The sequence below is a fragment of the Eubalaena glacialis genome, chromosome 6 (assembly GCF_028564815.1).
Source record: "Eubalaena glacialis isolate mEubGla1 chromosome 6, mEubGla1.1.hap2.+ XY, whole genome shotgun sequence".
In the NCBI taxonomy this organism is placed as follows: domain Eukaryota; kingdom Metazoa; phylum Chordata; class Mammalia; order Artiodactyla; family Balaenidae; genus Eubalaena; species Eubalaena glacialis.
The window spans coordinates 16,764,113-16,789,342 of NC_083721.1; the positions used below are offsets into that span (position 1 = coordinate 16,764,113).

Below are 25,230 nucleotides of genomic sequence, written 5' to 3' on the forward strand. Positions count from 1 at the left end.
GATCATAAGATTGTATTATTTTTCAACAAATATATCCTATTTGGTGGAAAGTTTCATATTGCCCACTTTTATTGAGAAATGTTTAAGTAATTACTTTAAAAAATAGTCTGTTGAAAAATAGTTTTATTTTGTGAAGGGTCATGGGTGACTTTTTCAGTGCCTCTTTGTCTTTCACAAGAGGACTATAAAATACCTTTCCAGCCTTGTTTCCTGACACCGTTCTTCATCTGTTCTGTGCTGCAGCTGTGGACCTTCCAGCCAGCACCTGAATAAACTGTGTTTGCTCAGTCAGTTCTGACTTTGCACTTGAAGCTTCCCTTGTGTGAAGGCTCATCCCCCACTTTCCCTAATTTTTCAAGACTGAGCTCAAATTGTATCTTTATGAGAACTCCAAGGCTTTATGTAAAAAATCATTCTTATATTGTGACAATGAACACACACTGTGTTATAATTATTTGTTAATGTGTTTATTTCTCCCTATTGACATTGAATTTATGTGGGGGTAAAGTCAGTATTGTATTATTTGTCTCTGAATTACTGATATTTAATATGGTATTAGGCATGAGGGAACAATGGATACATCTTTACTGAATAAAAAAGAATGAATCTAAGCTAAAATACCAAGCACCAGCATTTCTTTCAACATAATGTACCTTATATTTCAGTTTTTCCTCTTCTTGTTATTGTTTAATTAAACATCTGGGAAGAGCAAAAGTCTATTTTTATTAATGTGTGAGTCTATGAAATATCTGATACTTGATACTGTATTATTTCTAAAGATTTTAATTAACGACTATAATCTATGCCTTTGAAAGAATGTCCATATTGTTGTGCCTACAAGGAGTAGTTTAATCTCTCATTCCTGTAGGGGTTTCTGGCGTTTCTGAAGTGAGTGATGGCATATACTGATTCAGTCTTAGCAGACTGTCACATCAGCTGACTCAAGATGGAGCTTTTTGGTGCATCAGAGGTGGATGGACGTCAAGTGTCCCTTTGATGGGATTCTCTTTCTCTTTGGAATCTTAGTGCACAAATGTATATAGGGAAAGAGGCAATTGACTGCCTTTTCTCAGCATGAAAAAAGAATTTACAACCTTTTCCCCAAAGTGAGAACCAACCTCCAGTCAAAGGATTGCATTTGGAAATTATCACCACCTTGTTTGATACAATAGAAAGTAATATGCTGTTCAATTCTTGTATATAGTGTTCACTCAGAGGAATTTCACCATAGATGCAAATTACCCAGATCAAGAAATAAATGTAATTTTTGCTAGCAAAGAGATTGTCTTTATAGGAAAATAATGGCTTGTTTGTGAAGAAAAATGTCGTGAGATTACTTAGAAATTTTTTTACTCATGAAATAGATACTGTCTCTTTACTAGTATATTTATTTGGTACCATTGTGCCTAGGGCATTGCTCACCAATTTATTAACTCTGGATGTTACTCAAATGCAATCTACAGCCAGATTCTTCAACTTTGAAGGAATTCTTCAGCATCATTAATATTTCTCTTAAGTTCTCCAGTATTTCAGGTAATCATGCATATCCACTGCACAGGCAAGCAAATCTCTGAAGGTTCTATAGACTTCCAACTGTGTTTGTTACCACAAGAACATTCAGTTCCTAGAAGTTAAAAACATATCTCTAAGCAGCTCATAAATTCTGGCTTCAGGTTTAAACTGATGTCAGATGTCAGAGTCAATAACCCCCATAGTTGGTGTGCTCTCAATTCCATATCGTGTCATTAATTCACTTGACCTTAAAGTGTGAATCTGCTCCACAGATGGTTACCTGAGCCAGGATGACTCCTATAGTTAAGCAAGTGACCTTCAGTTCAGCTCTATATAGAGAGACATTCATTATTTTGAAGTCTGAAGGTTATTTTCTTTAAAATACTTAGAAATACTGGAAGTAGTCAAGCCTGTGGATCTCAATGTTGAGTGTGTATAGTAATCATCTGAGGGAGTTAAGATGACATTCAAGAGATCCACCCCAAGATAATCTAGTTTATTGTATGGAGTTGTGGATACACACCCTGGTGATTATGATCCAGGTGGTCCAAAGATCATACTTTGGGAATCAATGCCTTGAGCCTTATAACCCCTCTTCTTGGTAGGTTTGTAAGCCAGTTGTAGGACCACAGGAGCTGGTAGAGATTCTTCTCAGGGGAGAAACCTTTAAGAGAAGGCTATGAGGACTGAGGAGCAGAGTACCAAAAAAGAAGATAGAGGGCCTAAAAATCTTCGGTTCAGTTTAAAAATAGTACCTCTTCTTTGTGTTCATGATTGATAATGAGGAATCATTTGGGATTATAATCACGTTCTAGTGAAAAGCGACTGCTGAAATATTGATAATTAAGGGAAATGACTTTATGTTAATGAGCAGTGGGTGACTTTTGTCTTTGGTGACACTGAAGTGATGTCCCAATCACTGTACCAATCGAGTTTGTATCCCTGGATTGGAGTCTCTCTATTTTATCCTCCATGCACTTCACAGAGGATGAGGATGTCAGTATGAAGACCGTAGTTGGGGTCACATTAAAAAAGAGCAACAGGGAGCAGTGTAATCCTGCTTATTAGGAAAGAGGATGGAGCTGGACTACTCCTTGGCATCAGCCAAAGCTAGAAACTCAGTAGGAGACCTGCATGGTCAGGCATCAGTCTGAAGGAGCAGGTGCAAATGTACACCTTGCTATTATAGTCCAGGAGGAGGGCACCACCATGTGTGAGCTCAACCCACCTTGAGGCTGAGGACTGGAGAACAGACATGAGAAAACCAAGTGAATGCTCAGATCTGTCATTTTTTTGTGTGTAATTCAACTAGCTGGTGTCTTCTATGCCTTTTCTTGTTCTATGAACTTATTTATATGTTTATTCATTCTCATTTGTTAATTCTGCTAACATTTTTTAAGGGTCTACATGTGCCAGGCACTGAACTAAATGAGGGAAATGAAACATTAACTGTGGAATTTGGTCTAGTGAGGGAAACAGATGAGGACAGGTCATTACAATGCTGGATGGTAAGTGCTATAACAGGGAAATATGGGGTGCCATAAGGGCACAGAGGAAAGGAAGCTTGCTCAGAGTTGGGGATCCAGGAAGGCTTCCCAGTGGCAGGAGAATCTGAGCCCTGAAGGATGAGTATTATTGGTCAGAGAGTTGAAGAAATAGTGTTGTAGACAAAGGGAATAACTCGTGAGAGTCATGAAGAGGGAGCAAGAATGGTGTGATCACGGAACCAAAAACTCAGCATATGCATGGACCATCCTGAAACCTGGGCATAGAGATGAGACTGCAGAGGCAATTGTGGAGAAAATGGAGCCTCACTGGCTTTAGGGAATTGTATAGATGTATAAGTTCATATTTGGGTATTGTCTTCCTGTTCCTTTCTTACAAATTTATGGACAAATTGGGACTATATATTGCCCAAATTCAATACATTCCATCCATCATTTTATTTCAAATTTTTTTTTTTTTTTGGCCACGCCGTGTGACTTGCGGGATCTTAATTCCCTGACCAGGGATTGAACCTGCACCCTCATCAGTGAAAGGGCAGAGTCCTAACCACTGGAACACCAGGGAATTTCCCCATCCATCATTTTAGACCCCAATATAAGCAAATCAAGCCACATGTTTTATTGAAATTGTTATTCTGTAACTAACCTTAAACTTAAGCTAAAAAATATCAAAAATGCTGAAGTTTTATTTAATAGGTGATAAATAACTTTCATGAACTCTGACCACGTGCTGAACACCTTTCAGAATGCTTTGCAAATATTAATATATTTAATCCTTATAAATAACCCTTTATGTAGATATGATTACTATTTTCTTATCACAGGTGAGAAAACAGAAGCAACGGGAGGTTAAGTCACTTGCTCAAAGTACATTAGAGCTACCTATTGCAGGACAAGTCTAACTCCAGAATTTATCCTCTTCACTCTTATGTTTTACAGACTTTTTGTTTAAGTCTATCTATTCATTTTTTTAAACTGACTTAACCAACACAGTTTATTTCCTTACAGTTCTTTTTTTTTAAATTTATTTTTACAGAGTTTATGATTTAAGAAATAGCTGGTGCAAAGAAGCAGAGTGATAGCATTTCTCTAGTGGGTGAGAAGTATGATTAGGGCTCAAAGTGGCTGGTTTCTGATCAGAAACAGAGAGGCTACCATTTTTACAACAGAAAACGTATACAGAAGAGGCACATTTTAGACAGCTCATGGACACCACTCTCAGTCCTTGCAGCCCCACCTGTTATTTCAGGCATCGTTTTGGAGCACTGTTTTCACCAGCTGTGTGCAGATGAGATAGACTTGACAGCATCTCTCCTTGCATCTCTTGTTTCCTACTGTGGGGATTCTTAGGTGTTGCTGTGGGAGCCCTGTTGGTCTGTACACATGTGCAACCTGGAAATTCAGGGAGAAAATGCCCATGGCATCACCTTGAACCAGGGGGAGCTGGGGGACAAAAGTCTAGAGATCAATATTTTCTCCTAATTCTAAGCTGCATTTCATAAGGCTCATCAGAAGTCCCGTTGGTTTGAGCTGGATCAGTTGTAGCAGTCGACCATCTGGATGATGCAGCCTTGTACTGGCTTTCCCTTGTTCCCTGGTTCACTTTTCCTGGACTTCATTTCTGTTCTTTGGGATCACATTTGCATATAAATTCCTGGCATGCAGACCTCTGTCTCACTCAGACTCTGCTTTGGAGGAACTAAGGCTAAGATGATGAGTTAGAACATTGGTCCCAATGTCAGAGTAGTTTGATAATTAATTATGGTGTAAATGGTAGAATATGACATTGCTATTCTTATAGGAATAAAGCAATGGTGATTCCCTTTTTAGGTTTAAACGTTGGAAGATGAGAGGTGTATAAAAGTCTCCAAACTGAGCTCCAGATGCAAAACTCCATAAGATTTTCCTCTGAAGTACAGAGATCAGAAACACCCATCAGGCAGAACTCATCATAGTAAAGTCAGACAAGCAACATTTATCTCTGGGTTCCATCACAAAATAGTTACAAGATTTGGGAAAGGTAATAGTTTCATGGTTTAGTACCTCCCTTTTCTGGCTGGAACACAGGCATGTGGATGATTGTTACTATCTGTCTTCAGTGTTTTGTACAATGGTGTTTATAACACTCTTGCTGCTGTTCGGAATAAACCCTTGGCATAATCACATAAAGAAGTGTCTAGAATTGTGAAGATGGTGAGATTTTTATCCTACTTGCAAACTAACAAATTAGCCTGCCACAGATTTTTGGATGCTGGTACAAGATACAAGACCCCTGGGTCAGAGATAAAGGACAGTTTATTACTCACAGTAATAGCAGTAGCCAGAGTATCAGCATTTTTGTACTGGTACTTCAGACCCAGTTCTCATCAGGTGATGCAAACAGGTCCAGGTGATACCTGTACATGTAGTGGGTTGCATTACAGGAAATGAACTCTGAATTTAGGGAATTCAAATCTTTAATAATGGGAAGCAAGATACCTGCCCTTTGCTCTGGGCACTCGTCTTTTTTTTTTTTTTTTTAACTTAATTTCCGCACATTTCATGTTCATAAACATTTTACTAGTCTTTATTTATTTATTTATTTATTTATTTATTTATTTATTTATTTATTTATTTATGACTGTGTTTTGGGTCTTCGTTGCTGTGCGCAGGCTTTCTCTATTTGTGGCAACTGGGGGCTACTCTTCGTTGCGGTGTGCGGGGTTCTCATTACGGTGGCTTCTCTTGTTGCGGAGCATGGGCTCTGTGCATGCAAGCTTCAGTAGCTGCAGCACGCAGGCTCAGTAGTTGTGGTGCACGGGCTTAGTTGCTCCGAGGCATGTGGGATAGTCCCAGACCAGGGATCAAACCTGTGTCCCCTGCATTGGCAGGCGGATTCTTAACCACTGCACCACCGGGGAAGTCTCAGACATTATCTTTATTAATCTGTACAGTAATCAAACATGCCCTTTACTGTGGAGGGAAACGTTATATTAATTTTCTAAGGCTGTAATCAAACCTTCCTTTGGCTCCAGAGGGAGATATCTATCTCTATTTTCCAAGGCTGCTAAGTACACAAACATCCTTGAAAATATAATCTGGATAAAGGGCAGGACATGAAGAAATTTGACCCATGGAATATTACCTCCCAGTAGCTCTTCAGAAACTTTGTGTGAAGAGTATATGGAGTATTACACTTGCATGAGACCCATGCCTGCTGCCCGGGAGGGAAGAGTTTTGGATGCCAGGAAATGGAAGTAGTCATACTGATGCTACCCTGCACAAGGTAAGGAGAATATTTTCTTATCTCATTTACACAAGCACCAGTTGTTTATTAACAATCTATTGTTTAGAATTGTTATATAAATACATATACATGTATATTTATAAGTAAATAGATGTATTAGATATATAGTCAGAGCTAAGCATAGATATATAGATATATAATTGAACTCTTTTGATCTTAGTATAAATGATACACGTGACTTATTTTATTATTGCCACTTGTATTTCAAGTAGTATTTCCTTGTACTAGATTTTGTTTGGAGAGTTATTAAAGTTGTCATGATCTTCAGAAAGAAAGATAGTGCAACACGACATGCTTATATTGTAATGGTTTCACAAAACTTTCACTGAAGGGGCATATGAATATTATCTGGGTAATATGGACTAAAGAAAGACTATGTAGACATTTCAAGGATAATTGGACATAGGGTCTGAGCTGCCATTTATACCCAGGGACAATCGTATTCCATTGTTGGAGAGGGCATATAAATGGAGAGCTAGCTTGGGTCAGGTTCATTGTGGGTGGGCTCATTCCTCATATCCATATGGCAGTCATATCCCTGGTTCCCCAAATGTATAATTGGAGTGGTTATACTGTACCAGCCAGAAGCTCTCAGCCTGAAAGTGGAATGGGATACCTTTTTTGGTACAACTATGTCAACTTTGTGTTGGCACCTGGAAGGATGAGGTGCCATCCTCCAGGGTGTATTAAATAACCTAAATCAGTGATCATAAGATGGTGTTGTTTTCCCAGCAGGTGGAATAAGAGGGTCTAGAAATAGGAATGGAGTGGCCCAGCTTGCCACCACTCCTATGACCCACTTGAGGGAAATTTTACCTTTCTTTTCCTTTAATTTTAGGCTCTGTGTGTTTGGAGGTCCTTGATCCCTGAAGGAGAATGGTTTCACTAGGAGACAAAATAAAAATCCTATTGAACTTTAAGTTATTATGGCTGCCTGGTCATTTCAGTTCCCTCATATCAACAGACAAGAAGGCAAGGAAAGAAGATATGTCAAGGTAGGTGACCCCAATTATCAAGTGGAAGAAAGTTTGCTGTTTCACACTGGGGCAGTTTGGCACCACTGATCCACTAGTGTGTTTCTTGGTACTCACATACTCCATTGTGATGGGGTGTAATATACAAGTACAACAGCCATGACCCAAGAATTACATGGTGACCAGGGACTCAGATCCCTTAGAGATGAGAGTTTGGGTCACCCCAACAGGTCAGCTACCTAGACCAACAGAGGTACAAACTGAGGATGTGGAGAATCTAGAATGGGTAGTAAAGGCAGGCACTGATGAGTATCACTTAGAGCCTTGAGAACAGCTGTGGTGGAAAGGGCTGCAGTAGTTCATTCTACTAACCTTCCTCTTGTGAGTTTCACTGGAAAATGAGACCAATTAGAATCCTGAAGAAGATGTTCCTAGATGGGGAGAACTTATTACCAGCAGCAAGTAGATTCAAGCATCTTAAATTAGGGTGGACTGTAGTGAACACTGTTATGTGCCATCCAGATCACTCTCTTCAGAGCCAAGGTGCTCATTCCCCAAGCCTGAATATGTTGGCTGCTGATGGCTCTGAGCTCTGCCCCTCTCTGAGAATTGCCCGTGGTAGACAGACACTCCTTCCCTCAAGGTTATGCTTCCTTGCTGGGAGAACTCAGCATCCAATAACTAGTCAGTTGGGGGTCCAAAGGCCTGACCCCCTTGACTTAGCTTGGGATAATTCTCAAGGGCCATCCTCAACTCAAAGCTCTCCATGCTGAAGTTTTGGTGTAACCACACCACAGTTCAACTTTTCCCTCTGCAAAATCCTACTTCCATCACTCCCTTATATGTATTATTCTTGTGAAGACTTGCCAATAAACCCCCTGTATGCAAATCTCAGTGTCTGTATTCAAGAAATCTGATTGAAGACAACCTGTACATCTATTTCCGTGTAGGACAGTTTGGGTGATTTAAATTAATAACAGCATACCACCTTTGGTTTAGTATTTACTTAGTTTGGAATGAGGGTGAGAGATTTCAGGTAAGAGAGAAAATATGTAACACAATATTTTTCCATGGTAGATGACCAAATACAGGGAAAGAAAACTGTACCTTCTCCCTTTGTAACAATTACAAAAGAAGAAATACGGGAGGGTGCCATCTCTTTTCTGAGGCTCTGATGCCTACAGAAACTTGAAAGGGAAAGGCCACGCCAATTCTGGTATGGACTACTTTGTCTTTGGCCTTGTAAAGGGCAAAATTGGGACTGCAAGAGTGAAAGTGAAAGAGTAATAGTTTGCTTCTCTCTCAATTCCCTTGCTATTGGATTTCACTCCGGGCTGGCTCGCCCAGTACTGTGAAGTTCATGAGCTGTGTTCTCATTCTGACTCAGTGTGAGGGCACACACTTTTCAGGTCACTTTAGTAGGACAGCAATGAGGGTGAAAGTATTATTTGTAATCACCTCTTTTGTGTTCTTGCAAGTTAAGCAATGCTGGATAAAAACCCTCTTTTTACTCAATTCTGGACAATTTCAAATTGAAGCGTATTTTTACCATGAAGAGCAGACTAGAAATCCTGATACTTGACTGAATTTATTTATTATTAGATATTCTCTCACTATGGCAATGTGGTGAAGTGGCCGACAGCCTAGCACTACTCACTTTTCCCTTGCTTCCAGGAAGTAGTACAATGATGGTTAGCAGACATGGCTGTAGAAACATTTTCTTTTAAAAATTCCTGTGATGACATTGAATTGTATGTCAAATATATACATATGTATAACCAAAAATATGGAAGCATGTATTTTTCCAGTCATATTTAATTGCATCAGCATAGAGTTCATATTGACTTTTGCAGCAATAGCCAATGAGCCACGTGTAGCAGAATCCAGATGTTTAGATTACATGCTCTGCCAATCCATTATACAAAGGTTCAATTATGACAATGTCTTGCATTGTGTGGAAAGAAGAGCTGCATCGCCAATAAGGAAATACAATTGAAGGCTGATTACATTGTTGCTATTTACAAATATGGGGGGATTTTCCTACTGACAGTGTTATTTTCAGTAGGAAGTGGTGAGGTTGGGCGAAAGGATTCATGGCTTGTGTTTCCATGAAACCCTTCTAATTGTTACTACTTATATGACAATGTATTTGTTTCATTAACTCCAATCACAATCGCACTCATACACACACACCACAAAATACATGAACACAATGAATGCTTAAGAGAGATGTAAAGTACTCAGGGGCAGAGTGATTGACACCCATTGGGACAGAGCAGGGACAGCTTCCCTAAGGGATTCCTGGGGCTAGATACTGAAAGATGGGGTTTTGGCTGTTGCAGACTGGGGAGAAGGTAAGTGAACAGAATCGAATGAGCCAAAGACAGATATGAGGAAAAGGCAATGTGTTTTAAACATCTGCTGTATTCCTGTCAGTATTTATATATTTAGGCTCTTCTTTTTGGGACAGAGCAGGGATGGGACATTTCAACAAATCAAGTTGAATTCATTTAACGATATCAAGCTGTAAAACTCAGTGTTCTTTAGTGGGAGTCACTATTTTATTTGTCCCAACAACATTAAAACATGCATGCCTCCCCCACAAAGCTCCCACCTGATTTGACACAGTTGAGAAATAAGTAAGAGAGACAGGTTCATGAACATGATTGTAGGATAACATGAACATATGGCTCTCAGAGGAGTAAGGAGAGAGAATAAAACATAGAAATGGTTTTATCAGGGAAAACCATAGAAAAGAAAGAGTTCTAAGATCATGGTCACTCTTCCTGGTCCCTCAGCTGCAAACATCAGCTAAACCAGTATTGATTTTGCTCTTGCAGTTGTTAATGTTTAAGCAGAAAGCAAGACAGGGTGGTCTTACAGATGTGTGCTAAGGGTCTTTTTTTAAGTCACAACTGTCAGTGATCGTTTTGTTTCTTCTCTCCTTACCATCGTATTCACGTTTGGGACTTCAACTTTGACCTCAAGGTGAAAGTCATCTAAACCGATGTCTTCGGACATCTTTACTGCAAAGCTCTAGTACCCCATTCCAAGCTACGAGGTGCCTCAGACTCAGCAGTGCAAATCTTAGCTCCTTGTTTCACTGCTCCCCCTGTTCACATCCTTGCATCTCCCAGCCAGACCTCCTACCTCCTGTTGATCCATCTCTTCGTGGTAGTAGTTTGCTCTTTGTTCTCTGTGGTCAAAGCTTTGGCTTCATTCAATTCCTCTCTCTTTTGAACTTTAAAAATCAGTCGCTTGCATCAGTCTTTTTCATTTCATTTTCTTTACAATTGAAGTGACTCATGAATCATCCCTTCTCTTCCATTCCAAACACTAATGACATACGCTGGAACTTCAATTTCTCCTAGTGTGTGCTCTGCAGCAAGCTTCTTAATTGGTTCTTCTTAATCCATTGCTCATTCCTTTACCTGTACACTTTCTAAAATGCAAATCTGATTATGATGAAGAAGTTGATAACAGTAGCTAAATGGTAGGGAAACTAAAACCGCCCACCTTGTTGGTTTGTGATGAAAATTAATCAAGATGCTATTCATAAGAATTTAGCTTAGTTCCTGGGATATAATATATTCTGAATAAATATTGACTAGTATGTCTCTCTTTACCTTAGAAACACGATGTATATATTCCCCTTCTCAAATACACCTGATTCTCCCTCACATATGGGGCTTCTCACATCCATTCCTTTAGCTGGAACTCCTTTGTCCTGTCTTGAACAGGGTAATTCCTATTCGTTCTTCACTGTCTGTTCAACATTATATGTTTATATCCAGGTCTTCCCTGAGTAGCCAGACCTGTTTAAACCACTCTGATGTGCACTTCAGCAGAACTCTGTATTTCCAATCTCAAAGTTCTTGTGTTCTGGAATAGAAAGTCTTCAAACCAAAAGGTTGACGGGCAAAGAATATGGAGCATATTTATTTTCTATAACTGATCTCATCTTTCTCAATGACCCTTATTCTAGTGAGGAATTCTAACATGCCTTTAGGTTATTTCCATTTTTTCCTATGTAATTTATTGGGTGTCATTTGATTTCTTTCGGGTTTATGTCCAGTCTTCCATATTTCTTCTCTGATCTCTGTTCCTCCTTGCAAGGACACCCACGATGGTCCTTTCTTGGGACTTGACACCTCCTTGGCTCTTACAGGCTTGGCAGACCTCTCTGAACTTTAGCCACATGCTACATTAGTGGTCCACTGCAGTCTCACCAGTTCTTAATTTTTCTGCCTTTGGAAACCTCCACATGGCACACGAGGACTTCTGAGCCACCCTCCTGCCTTGCAGAAGCAGAGGGAGGTTCAAACCTTCCTTCTGCTTAGCCATACTTGCAATACTCTGCAAGGGTGAATAAATTTACTGGGCTCCAGGAAAGAAGAGGATGTGGCATTAGAACAGTTTCATTCAGGGGGAAAATGAACTGAAAGGGATATTTGAAAACTATCCCTTTCAATCTAGGGGAGGGTGGAAAGGATAAGAAGCCAAATAAGAAGGTCCTATTTGGGGTTCTAAGAAGAGACCACCTCATGCGATGCCTCTCACCCCAGCCTGGGTAGTCTTACAGTAGAAATAACAAGTGTGCTTAGTCAGAAAGAAGGTCAGTGATCACACTCCTAATCCTTTTTCTCCTCAAAGCCTTTCCTGACACTTTGCCTCCATTTTATCCTATGTATTTTTCTATTATTGTACCCATGTCATTCATTGCATTTTCAATATCTATCTCCTCTTTCTCAACCAGTAGTCCTCAGCTGGAGTTTATCTTGCCCCCAAATGACAGCTGGTAATGTCTGGAGACACTTTTCATTGTCATAACTCTGGATCAGGGATAAGGGGGTGCTATTGGCATCTAGAGGCCAAGGGTGACGTTAACATCCTGCAATGTGCAGGAAGGTTCCCCACAACAAAGAATTGTCTAAATATCAGTAGTGCTGGGGCTGAGAAACCTTATTCTAGACTGTAACGTCCTTAAGGCAGGAACTATGTCTTATTTATCTCATCTCTATTACCTCACGTATTGTTTAGTACACAGTAGAGACTTAATAATTGCTTTTTTAATAAGTAACTGCATAAAGAGCATGAATGAATGAAGAGCGGACATGTCATTTTTGAAACCCCCAAACCCTTTTGGTTTTGGTTCTTCTGGTTAGTATAAGATTAAGTTTGGTAGCTGAGCAGAATAAATGTTACACCTAATCTCTTTTGGATTCCAGACACTGGTACAATTTTTAAAATTCATACGTCTTCTGAAGGAGAGGAGGGAGATAACATGGCAGCAACCCCTTGCTTATTCCTCCTCCAAGCCACCTCCCCTAGCAAATAGATGATGTCATGACCCTGAAAGACTTTATGAGGCTGTATCAGAACACAGTATGCTGTTGGATATTTCCAGCCAATGATTAAGAAGTCTGACTAGAACAGTTCTACGGGCATGCAGCATCTTCTTTCAAGAATGGGAATTGGTAGTGAATTATGGTCCACATGACACATGTGTGCCACTGCATGGTTTGATTGTTTGAAGGGCATCTCCTGAAACAAACTCTGAATGGGAGAAATAGTGCAACAGGGTGGATGTGTCAATGGCAGAGTTCTGGTAAGAAGTATGCAAGTGATCGAGGGACTCTGGTTTTGTAGTTTTCTAAGATGGAGTTATCAGTTATCTACACCCAGCCAAGTCCTAGCTCATTCTCACATGTGTACAGTGCTCACTCTTAACTAGTTTGTACAGTTGTTTTTTTTTTAACCATGCTGTCTTTCTGGAAGTTTTAGATAGTCTTCAAAATATTTGACATTCCAGTTGATCCTGTGATAAATTGACATGAGTGAAGAAAAAAGAAATGAAAAGATTAGGAATTACCATTTTTCTGATTTCCAAAATGGCCCTTTATACGAAAGAATCAACTTGGTTGCAAGAGGTCTATTTTTATGTGAGGATTACTATTTTAAGGGTAAATGTCTTATTGATGTACATTAGATAATCCAAGACATATTTTTAGATGATTGCTAATAGTAGATGTATTAAAACTTGGTTGTAGAATGAAGAAATTTGCAAATACTTGTTTTACTGTATCCCTAAAAATGAATAACCACTGCTTCCTTTTCATGAGAGAGCTGTATTTGGTAACATGGAGTGAAGAAATAATTTAGTCCGTGAGGACTTCTGTCAGATCAATAGCAGAGGAAGAAAGGGAGCATCCAAATGGGAGGGAGCCCTGGCTTACTCACTTGCCACTTGCAAGCCACTCTGTGAGTTTTTGATCCTCAAACAATCCCAGAGGGGGCCTGAGGGAAAATATTTATCCTCCGTATTAAGGATGAGGAAAATGAAGCATAGAGAGACTGAGTCACTCACCCAAAACCGCAAAAGTGGTACCTTGTGTAATTACAGATTGAGTTCCCATCTGTGAGTGAATTCCCTTCCATCACCCCACTGCCTTTCTCATAAGGAAATAGGCTAGCGGTTCTCTACTTAACCTGCTGCCTATAACAATCACATGAGCAGCTTTCAAAGGACACTGATGTCCAAGTCCAACCCCAGAATATCTGCTATAGTTGGTCTGAGGGAGGCGGCCCAGAAGTTAGTTCTTTTTTTTTGCTCCCCAGGTGATTCTAAATTGTTACAAATGTTGAGAACCACTGGCCTGAGTCCTAATGGTCCTGCAGTTGGTTTTGTCCTTTGTATCTGAGCAAATCTGTTTATTTTGGACTTTTTCATGGTATGTTTACAAGAATTTGACAAGGAATTAAATATGCCTTAATTTGAGTGACACAGAGCAACTTCTTGATTATTTTCCATAAGAAGGCAGGATGTTATTAAACCAGCTCTATTAAGCGGGGTTTATAATGGAAGATCATAGGGTTAATCATGAGTAAGAAAACAAAGTTTAGCTGTGTGAAAGGTAAAAAAATCTTTTCAATTTACTGCATTGTATCTTTGGAATCGGTTACCAGTGGCCTGGCTCATCAGTGGAGCATTCTTGAGGCAACTGCAAAAACACACGCAGTTCACCAGGCCATGAGCTAATTAGTCCTGGCTCCAGGCCAGGTAACACTTAGATTAGAGGTCACTGTTTATCCTATTGTATTCATTTGAAAAGTGTATTCCTTATATTGGAATGCCTTTGTGTTTTCCTCTCTAGGTTAAAGTGTTTGAAAGCCATAATGTGATGTTTTGCATTTTGAAGTATAGATCCAAGGACAATATTGTCTTCCATGAAGAATGGGTCCCTTGACTATGTCTTATTGTACATGGAATTTACATGACCCCTGAGACATCTTTAGCTCATTCTTAGAACATGCTCTTCTTTATTTTCTAAATTTCTATTCTCACTGTTATTTTTGTCTTTTTCTACATTGTTTTTCTTTTCTCCCTACCTACATCTTAGGTCTACCAAGGATTTGTGACATCACCAATGAGTCTCATACATGCTCAGTGTGTACTGTCGAACTAAAGAGGTCAATTGTCTCTGGCCTTAAGTACCAAATTCTTTCTGTTTTACATTCAGTAGTTTGGCCTATTAAGGGAGTCATATACCTGTTTGCAATTTTAGAAACAAACTACGTAAAACTAAACTTAACAAAGGGTGAAGCTATGCCTCAAAACAACGGCCTATAAACTAATCTTTGAAAGAAAGTCAATTTAATGTGTCCATCTTTTAAGGAGAAACCCTAAACTAAGTGTGTCTCTCAAATACTAAAACTTTGATATCCACATTGATGTCCATTTGATATCCACATTGGATGTATCATCCTTCTTTTGCCTTCAGACCTTTTAGACTTTGTAAAAAGGTGGAAGAATTGTGCTGTGAATTCAAGGCTTCTGTTCACACTTTTCCTATAATATGATATGCCTGAAGATGATACTAAATCAGATATCAGGGAAGATAAAGAGCTATGACAGATCAAATTTTAGCTCTTCCCTCCTGTACCACTCCCACAAATATACGGTCTCTAGAATAAGGGCCAGGATTTGCATTTTTATCATTTAGATAACTCTAAGACATCCTTATTAGCTGATCCCCTACAAATAAAAATAATTTATATAAATGCAACCAGATTAAAAAAAAATTGACTCTTCATGAAACTTGAGAGGACAAACTGTCACATTGACCTCACTGTAAAGAAAATGCAGCACTACACTTTTTATTGTTTTCTAAGGAAGGGAAAACCTAGGTAATATTTTGGACTCTTCCAGCCTGGCTGAGCCCACTGAAGGCCTAACTGTCAAGGGTGCTGAGAGCAGAGAAGTCTGCCTCTAGGACATGCAATCTGTGCTTTCTTACCAATGCACATCAACTCACAGATCCTTCTCCCCAACTAGCTTCCTCCTCTGCTTGTACATTTTTCATGACCTCCCTCATCAGCCTAGTCTTCATTTCATTCCCTCACCTTCCATCTGAAGTTTCCAGATACACTTTTATGTTTTATGCATATGGCAGGCTTGATGTATTATTTGGTTAAAGTTTATATAATACAAAATCTCTTCATTGTCATGATCATTGGCTTTGTTTGTTTGTTCCTTTTTTTGAGCCTAGATCAATGGTTAGCTTTGATCACTGATTGTAAAGTTCCTGCTGAAGAAACTGTTACTGAAACACAATCTCAAAGAGTATAAAGTGCTACTGTTTCAGAATTTTTTGACAGAATTATTTCCCAGTAACGTTTTCCTGGAATTGTTCATTTTTTTATTTGTATGAGGATTCACAGTTACGGAGCATTCATGAATGATGTTACACTTTTTTTCTTTTATGCTTTAGAAACTGTTGCAAATGAGCAGTGCATTGTGACCTCATTGGCTGTACTTGATAAAATTGATGTGAGGTTATGGGTGAGGAGTGAGAGGGAAGTAAGCCACCTCCATCATAGGCACACAGAGTTGTCAGATAGTTTTGTGCCTTTTGTATGTGTGGCCCCTGCTTGTGTGGTGTATAAGGAAGAAATGTAGAACATCTCACAGGATGTATGTGGTTGGCAATTGGAAATTGTGCATCCAGCAGATGTCATCTAATGAGAAAGCTTTGTAGAGAAAGTGGTATTTAGTTTGAAAATTATAGTCTAGTTTGGATGTTGATAGGTATAGGTGCAAGAAGGGAGAGGGTAGTGAGAATAGGAAAAATAGGTCAGTGAATACAAAGTCAGAAAGGTGAAAAGGCCTCAGAAATTGTTCAGTTGGAGCATGGGATACAGATGAACAGGATGCTTTGAGAAATGGGATTGGGAAAATTGCTGTTGCTGACTGTGTTCCCATGCATTCTGGGAAATGATGTGCTATTTCTCTTCTACTAGAGATTTTGAAGACACTTTTTGGTGTGAAATCAAAAGCTTGAAGGAGTTCACCTGGAATTTACAGACAGGCTATCTGGTCCAGCTTCTTCTCTTCAGAGATGGAAGTGGTATTTTGTACTGATTACAAACAGAGTGCTGGACTTGGGAGATGGGGGGAAAAGAGACTCCTCGTATTGACTCTGATTTACTAGCTTTGTGAACTTGGATGAATTACTTAACTTTCCTAAGCTTCATTTTCCACATCTGCAAAACAGCAATGAAGGGGTTGTTGTGAGAGTGAGGAAAACAATGCACGCAGTGCTTAGCTTAGTGGCTGGAATATAGTAAATGTTAAAAATATCTGCTGTTATTATTACTGGTGGTGCTATTGTTATTACTCATGGCTTCAATGCTATAGTTTTTCACTCTTTCTTGCTTTGTTTTTACTGAAATTGCCTGGTTTGACTAGAGTCAGTGGTCAACTGTCTTGACCTCAGGACAATTTGGTAAATGCAAATCCAATGTGCAGAAAGTCACCTAGAAATCAGCAGTCAGCGTCCTGTAAGAATTGGCCACCTGTGCCACGCTTCCTGTAGTAATTTCTGTTCTGCATCTGGCTGTATCACTCCAGCTTCCAGGTATGGGAATGGTAAGAATAACGGAGGTAGAGATATCTCATCCCCAAACTCTCCTTTTTGAATGTTGTTGACTTCAGTATTTTCTAGAAATCTTAAACAGCTTTCAATCTCAAAGAACAAGACAAACACTTTTTTTTTCTTTCCAACCCTTAAAGTACTTTTATTAAGTCATCAGATGAGCACTTTCTAAGGGAAAAATAGTTTATGTGTGGTTTGGATGCTAAACATTGACCCAGCGTCAGGCCTAAGAGGGAGAAGGCCAAGTGATGCCTGCTGACACATAAGTAATAATAATGGAAAAAATAGACTGTCCCAAGTTTGCTAAATAAAGCCATACATTTGGAAAAGCACAATACACCAAACTCTTATATGTTCCTTTTTTTTTTCAAGATTATTCTTTTCATTGCTCACCAGCATTATATTATTTTCTTCCAATACACATATTTTCCCAAGTCCCACTGTTGCCATAGTCTTCTGCCGTGTGTTCTATATTTTTGTACAGTGCTAGTCATGATTAGGTAGTATTAAGCAATACTTAGGAAAGCAAGCTGTTTGAAATGACTTTTTCGGCTAGGAATTTCACAGAGACTGTATGTAGTTGTTCTTCTTACTTTAGGGATTAATTACTTTACTAATGCAAACAATGACTGCAATATAAGCTTTGAGAGACTGACTCACTGAGGAAACAAGACAGGTTTGGAAATGGATCCCTTGCCATTGACGCACATGGAGAACTTTCTGAAAAATGGTAATCTGAGAAATTTAATTGCTGCAAAACTGTTCACATAAAACTGATACTATCAGGAAGTGGGCCATAATTAAATATTCTGTGATTATATGTCAGTTTCAAAGGGATTGCCTTGCACAGCCAGGTGTTTTGCTTTCTTGAAATGAAAGAAAAGGGAAGTAAATCAGTTTTCAGTTATTTGGTGCCATTTTCTGTTTTCCTCCCCTGGGAAGTCATTCTGTAGATCTACAAAATGAGTTAAGGATGAGAAGACAAATTTAGGAGATGAAAAAGCAAGGTAGAAATGTTTATTTGCTCTGTACCACCTTTGTGATGTTGGAGTCCTTCACCTTTCTGCGCCTCATTTTTTTCTTTTCTAATATGGGAAAGACTCTTATAAGCCAGTGCTCTGGGGGAGAGTTACCCAGAATCCCTTTAGGGAACATTACAGATTGGGGCTGGGAGAGAAAAGGACCCAAGTGGATGTCAACCAGCACAAAGCCATGTTTTATGTTGGGCTTTTATTGATTTTGAGCAAAGTATTTTTTGGAAACAGTATTTTTAAATCAATGCACTGCTAGGTAATGTCTAAGTCCTTTGTAGCATTAACATCCCTTGAATCTATGTCTTTGATGACTACTTAGAAGCACCTGAGCAAGGGGAAAGGGAGAGAAATAAAAAAAGCAAAGAAACTGATTCAGTTAGTAATCCTTAAAAAAAGCCCTCTTTCATTAATTTTTTTCCTTTAAATGTTTATTTACTTCTATTATCTTGAAAGCAATATGTATTAGTTGCAAAAAGGTGAAGGAAAGATTTCACAAATACTTGCAATATTTTACAGATCTACTTCTCTTGGTAGCTTTTCACTTTTAATGATAAGTCTCTGAGATAAGCACCCAATCTTTTATTTCTGTTCTTTTTTATTACTTGGTTTTCCCAAGAAATAAGCCTGTACCTTATTTGTAACTCCTTTTCCTATGTCATTATTGGGATCATTCTATCAGTCAAAAGATCCTACTACTTAGGAAAGCATGGAAGCTAAGGACTTATGCTCACAGATGCTTATATACATACATATAAATGTAAAAAGAATATTTATAATCCAGCAATTTCACTTCTGGGTATTTATCTGAAGAAAATGAAAACACTAATTTGAAAAGATGTATGCACTCCAATGTTCATTGCGGCATTACTTACAATAGCCAAGATATGAAAGCAACCTAACTGACCATTGATAGATGAATGGATAAACAAGATGAGGCATATATATATGTGTGTGTATATATATATATATATATATATATATATATATATATATATATATATATATATATATATAAATATATACAATGGAATATTACTCAGGCATAAAAAAGAATGAAATCTTGCTATTTGTGACAACATGGATGGACCTGAAGGATATTCTGCTAAGTATAATAAGTCAGACACAGAAAGACAAATACTGTATGTGGAATGATATGTGGAATCTGAAGACCAAAACAAACAAACATAAAACAGAAACAGACTCACAGATACAGAGAACAAACTAGTTGTTGCCAGAAGAGAGGGAAATGCAGGGCTGGACAAAACAGGTGAAGGGGATTAAGAGGCAGAAACTACCATTTATAAACTAAGTAAGACACAGGGATATAATTTACAACACAGGGAATATAGTCAATAATATTGTAATAACTTTGTATAGTGTGTAATCTACAAAAACACTGAATCACTCACAATGTATACACCTAAAACTAGTATAATATTGTTAAGTCAACTATACTTCAATAAAAAAAGAATATTTAAACACTAACTTCCTTTCTGTTAGTACATAGTTGCAGTTGAAGGGCAGTTGGTGTGAGTGTTTGTGTGTCTGTGTGTGTTGTGGGAAGCAAAGTAGAGGAAGTGGGAAGCAATTTAGCATGCTGGAATGTCATGGAATCCCATGTTTTGTGTCGCGTAGATGATGCATTGTAGGAGTGACATTATTGTGAAACTTTTCTCAGTCCCAGTTTCCCTCAAAGTGGGTTTGGTTCAGTTTTTCCATTTCAGTGTTAAAGGCATGACAATGTATCATGATCTTGTCTAAAAGCAGCCTCTCACAGATTATGATGTAGAAAAACAAACTCACTCACCTAATATAAACACATAGAAAGCTTCTCTCCAGAACTTATGCCATCAGATCTGTGTCATTGTATCCTGGGTGCCAAGTGAGAATTGACAACTGTCTACCAAAGGTTTCAAGAAAAGAAGACTTTGCTTTTATTTTAGAAAATACCTTTTTACAATATTCAGATTATGCTCACTCCCTTGACATTATATATGCTTGTAATGATGACTGTCCTCATTTCCTGTTATAACTAGTTCCACATACCTTTCACTGTAGACTTTGTTAGTTCTTTCCCCTTGGGAACATACTCTTTCTTTGAGGTTCAAAGACCTCTATGTCATAGGCTACCTGGTTTTGCTTAACAGTTGGTCCCACTCTGATCTTGTTTCCAGTGCTCCTAAGTTAGGCTCTTTTTGCTTTGTGTCTTTTGTCCAAACTTCCACATTATACTTGGAGAGGCAATACGATGTATAGAAGAAAAATCTTGGATTTGATTTAGAAGACCTGGATTTGAGTCTTGACTATTCCCCCTCCTTGGTTGTATGATGTGGAGAAATTCACAACATTCCTCTCTTAAATTTCTTTACCTGTAAAACGGGGTAACAGCTATTATCTTCTCCCCAACACTGTTGAGTTATCATAATGAGATGCCCTATAAACTGGCCAGCAGTAGTCAAATTACATTATTACTATCATTATCATTATTATTATTACACTTCTAATAATTGAGTTGCTCTCGTTTTTCTATCCCCCATAGTTAATTGGCTCTCTAGGAAATTTTGTGAGATCAGGATAGATCCGTGGCCTTGCTGATCTTCTCAGAACCTAGAAATCTGACCATATGAGCCCTGATAACTACGATTAAGACTTGATTCTGATGTAAGACTTGCTCAGCATTGATGCCTTTCTGGAGCTCTGTCTGCCCCAGGCTCACGTTACTCTCTGCCTGCCTAATTTTTTTTATTGGGGTTTAGTTGCTTTACAATGTTGTGTTAGTTTCTGCTGTACAACGAAGTGTTTCAGCTATATGTATACATATATCCCCTCCCTCTTGGACCTCACTCCCATCCCCACATCCCACCTATCTAGGTCGCCAGAGAACACCAAGCTGAGCAACCTGTGCTATATAGCAGGTTCCCACTAGCTATCTATTTTACACATGATAGTGCATATATGTCAATCCCAATCTCCCAGTTCATCCCACCCCCCCTTCCCCGTGTCCACACGTCTGTTCTCTACGTCTGCATCTCTACTCCTGCCTGGCAAATAGGTTCATCTGTACCATTCTTCTAGATTCCACATATATGCATTAATATACGATATTTGTTTTTCTCTTTCTGACTTACTTCACTCTGTATGACAGTCTCTAGGTCCATCCACATCTCTACAAATGACCCAATTTCATTCCATTTTATGGCTGAGTAATATTCCATTGTATATATGTACCACATCTTCTTTATCCATTCATCTGTCGATGGACGTTTAGGTTGCTTCCATGTCCTGGCTATTGTAAATAGTGTTGCAGTGAACAGTGGGGTGCATGTGTCTTTTTGAATTATGGTTTTCTCAGGGTTTATGCCCAGTAGTGGGATTGCTGGGTCATATAGTAGTTCTGTTTTTAGTTTCTTAAGGAACCTCCATACTGTTCTCCATAGTGGCTGTATCGATTTACATTCTCACCAGCAGTGTAAGAGGGTTCCCTTTTCTCCACACCCTCTCCAGCATTTATTGTTTGCAGATTTTTTTTTTTTTTGTATCTATTTCCTCTACTAGAATCTGAGTTCCATGGAGGAGGCAATATGCTGTATACATCCCTACCTTTGTACCTTAGCATAGCAAAGCAACTGTGGCATAGCAAATGGGCAATAAACTTTGTTAAAAAAACTGCTTATTGTATATTGTATGGTATAATGTGTCATTTATTCCATAAATTTCTTGATGTCTACTAGTGGAATGGATTGAATTGTATCCTTCTAAAAGATATGTTGAAATCCTAACTCCCAGTATCTCAGAAATGTGAACTGATTTGGAAATAGGGCTGTTGCAGGTATAGTTAGTTAAGTTTAGATGGTCATACTGGGGTAAAGTAGACAACTAATCCAAAATGTCTGATGTCCTTATAAGAAGAAGGAAATTTGGATTCAGACTCACACAGAGAGAAGAACTCTGTGTGATGATGGAGGCAGAGATTGGAGCTATACTGCCTCAAGGCAAGGAACACAAGGATCAAGAGCCAACACTAGAAGCTAGGAAGAAGCAAGGGAAGATTCTCTATTAGAGGCTTCAGGGAGAGCATAGCCCCACCAACATCTTGATTTCAATCTTCTAGCCTCAAGAGCCATGAGAAGATACATTTCTGTTGTTTTAAGTCACCAGTTTGTGGTAATTTGTTACAGAATCCCTAGGAAATTGATATAGCTAGGTAATGACTAGGTTCTGGGATCAACAGCCAGCAAGACACTTTATCTCCACCCTCATGGAGCTTTGCACTAGATAGCTTCTCTTTACCCCTCCAGATCCATTCTTCACCCTTCACCTCCCTGCTTCACTAGTGAGGCTGACCAGTATGGACTGTATCAAAAAGTTTCCTTGTCTTCCTGCTTCAAGTTGCTTTGGGCCAGTGAGGGAGACAGAGGCATGAAGGTGGGCTATTTACTCTGCTAGCTTATGACTTGCTGGGTCACTGTGGATTGACTGCTCCTGTTATATACAGTCACCTTTCTGGGTTCTGGGAACCTGACTCTACTCTTCTTTCTTTAGCTCTGAGAGTGGTGAGAGCTCCCCACTCTCATTACTCATGGGTCACTCCACTACCAGTTTTGGTTCTGTCCACATCTTTGGAAATAGTTCTTTTATTAAACTCACCTGGAATTACTCAGTTTGAGAGTGCCACTGTTTCTTGCTTAGAGTCTGGGTAGTTTAGTGACTGAAGAAGCCACACAATAAACATGTAAGCATATTTTTAAATGGACAGTCCAGAAATTAATTAGTAATATTAATGTTAATTACTATTACTACCGAAGGAATAAACCAGTACATTTTGTTTTCTTTCAACAATCAGAAAGAGAATTAAATAAATAGGTTACTTTAGTGCAGAATTTGATTCATTTAACAGCACAGAGGGGGAAAACTACTTTAAAGATCACAGTGTCTAATGACTACAGAACAAATGGGAAATTTGAGAAGAGAACATCATCATAGTGTTAATTGATTTCACGTGGTTTTGAGCTTTTCTGGCACTAGGAAGATCACTACTGTATATGGTTTACATATGACTGGTGTCTAGTGCCAGAATGCAACTCCCTCCTATCTATTAAGTGCACTTGGCCTTGTGAGTCAGGAGTGAGATCTTGAATCTTCAGCAAATAGGACTGCCTAATTTCTATTTGTCCAAGAAGTAATGCATGCAGTTAAAAAAGACTTTTTTTTTTTTTTTCCAACTAAGAAACCCCAAAGTAGATTACATTTTAGGCTGAAGAATTTATATGCTTATACTTAGAAAATTGGTTATTTTGTATTCATACACATGTAATATCACTTTCCTTAATGCATATGTTCTCAATAAAAGATAAAATTTCTATTGCATTCTGAGGAAGACTCAACATAAGTTAAAAGCATTGTATGAAAACCTTCAATAGTGAAGATGAGTAAGCAGTAATAAACAATTATTTTCAAGGCAGAGTTACCTAAAATTTTTTCTTGATTTTTTACTGCTTATGGGATAAATTTCAAACTCTTTGGTTTCACTTTACCAAACTTACTTCTTGCTGTTCCCCTGAGGTCTTCTGTATATAGCCAAATGGGATGTGGTGGGTTTAGTTGAAAATAATGCAGTAGTCTCTTTCTCAATACCTAGGGTTAGATTTCTATAAACCTTATGTGAAATGAGATCATGAGAATCAAAATTCTGATGAGTATAGTTTATGTTTATTAAAGTAGAACTGTAAAAACAACCACTAAGGTACCATTGTATGTACCTTCATTTCGTAATTAATAGCATTGGATGGGTACATATTGATCACCGGTAACTTTTCAATATTTCTTCTCTCCATATTTTAAATATAATCATTATGAACTTGTTTAGTTTGATCCTGTTAACACAGAGTGAAGAAGTTTTCCTGTGTCTGTCTGCCATCTACATCTCCAAGGCCTTTCTGATTTTATGACTTGAAATTACCTTTCTTCACCATTGGTTTCACCATATTTCCACAGACATTCACATGCATGCCTGAATTGGAAAACAAGCTTGGGGTGGTCCTTATTTCTCAACCTCCATTTCCCAATGCAGGGATGAGTGGTGCTAATTTTGAACGTGATTACTGCATAACAAAGTCCCTCCCCATCCATAGCCTCAGGGATGTTTCCACCCATAAACCAAAAAGTGCAGTTGCAAGGTTTGGAATTAGCTCTCCCTCTGCTTCCTTTCTGTCTCCTACGGTTTTATTGCATTGCCTCTCTTTTCTTTTCTCTGCCTCATGATTTATTGCTGCTTCCTCTCCCCAACTTCTAGTTCCCTATTTCTCTAATTATCTACAGTAGGAAGAACCTTAAATTCATGTGCACAGTGACCAACATTCCCTGAGCACACAGTGCAGAGTAAATCCATCTGAAGTAGAATTTCACACAAAGAAAATTTGAGATTGGGCATGAGTGATTATTTGACACATTTTTTGTGGGGTCTTCTTGCCTTTGCTTGTAATCTTGCCTCTTCCCAGAACAGCCTTTTTACTCTTGGCCATCTGGGAAATGTGTATTCATCCCTTAAAACTCAAGTTAGATACCACTTCCCCTGGGGAAACTTTCCCAGCCTTATCAGGCAGAATTAGTCAATTCCTCTGTAGCCACATAGCTCTTTGGTCTCGCTTGTTACAGCAAGAAAGTGTTTCCTTTTCAATAGCTACTATGTGCTTGGTACTTACCACATTGTGTTAGTACATGTTTGCCTGTCTGTCTCACTTAGTTGACTTTGAACTTTTCAAAGCAATGATATTTTTGCCTCTTTTTATCTACCTCAGGGTTGAAGGTGGTGGCATCTGGGCATGGGATATGAATACATGTTTGTTGAGTAAATAATGTATAAATATTTGAAAGAATACATTAAATGAATTAGTAAGACTATCTGGTAGATGGATGTCAGACTAATTTATTGAATATGTATACATGATATGTATATATATATGTATTTTAAATAAATGTTAATTC

At 38.6% G+C, this 25,230-nt stretch overlaps 1 long non-coding RNA gene across 1 annotated transcript in view; it reads left to right on the forward strand.

Moving 5' to 3' along the window:
* Positions 1–6,174: 6,174 nt before the first annotated feature.
* Positions 6,175–25,230, forward strand: part of LOC133093185 (uncharacterized) — a 41,792-nt gene continuing 22,736 nt past the window's right edge. Inside the window, exons 1-2 of the long non-coding RNA XR_009701247.1 lie at positions 6,175–6,282; positions 7,142–7,298. This is a non-coding gene — a long non-coding RNA (uncharacterized LOC133093185). The remainder of the gene's footprint in view (positions 6,283–7,141; positions 7,299–25,230) is intronic.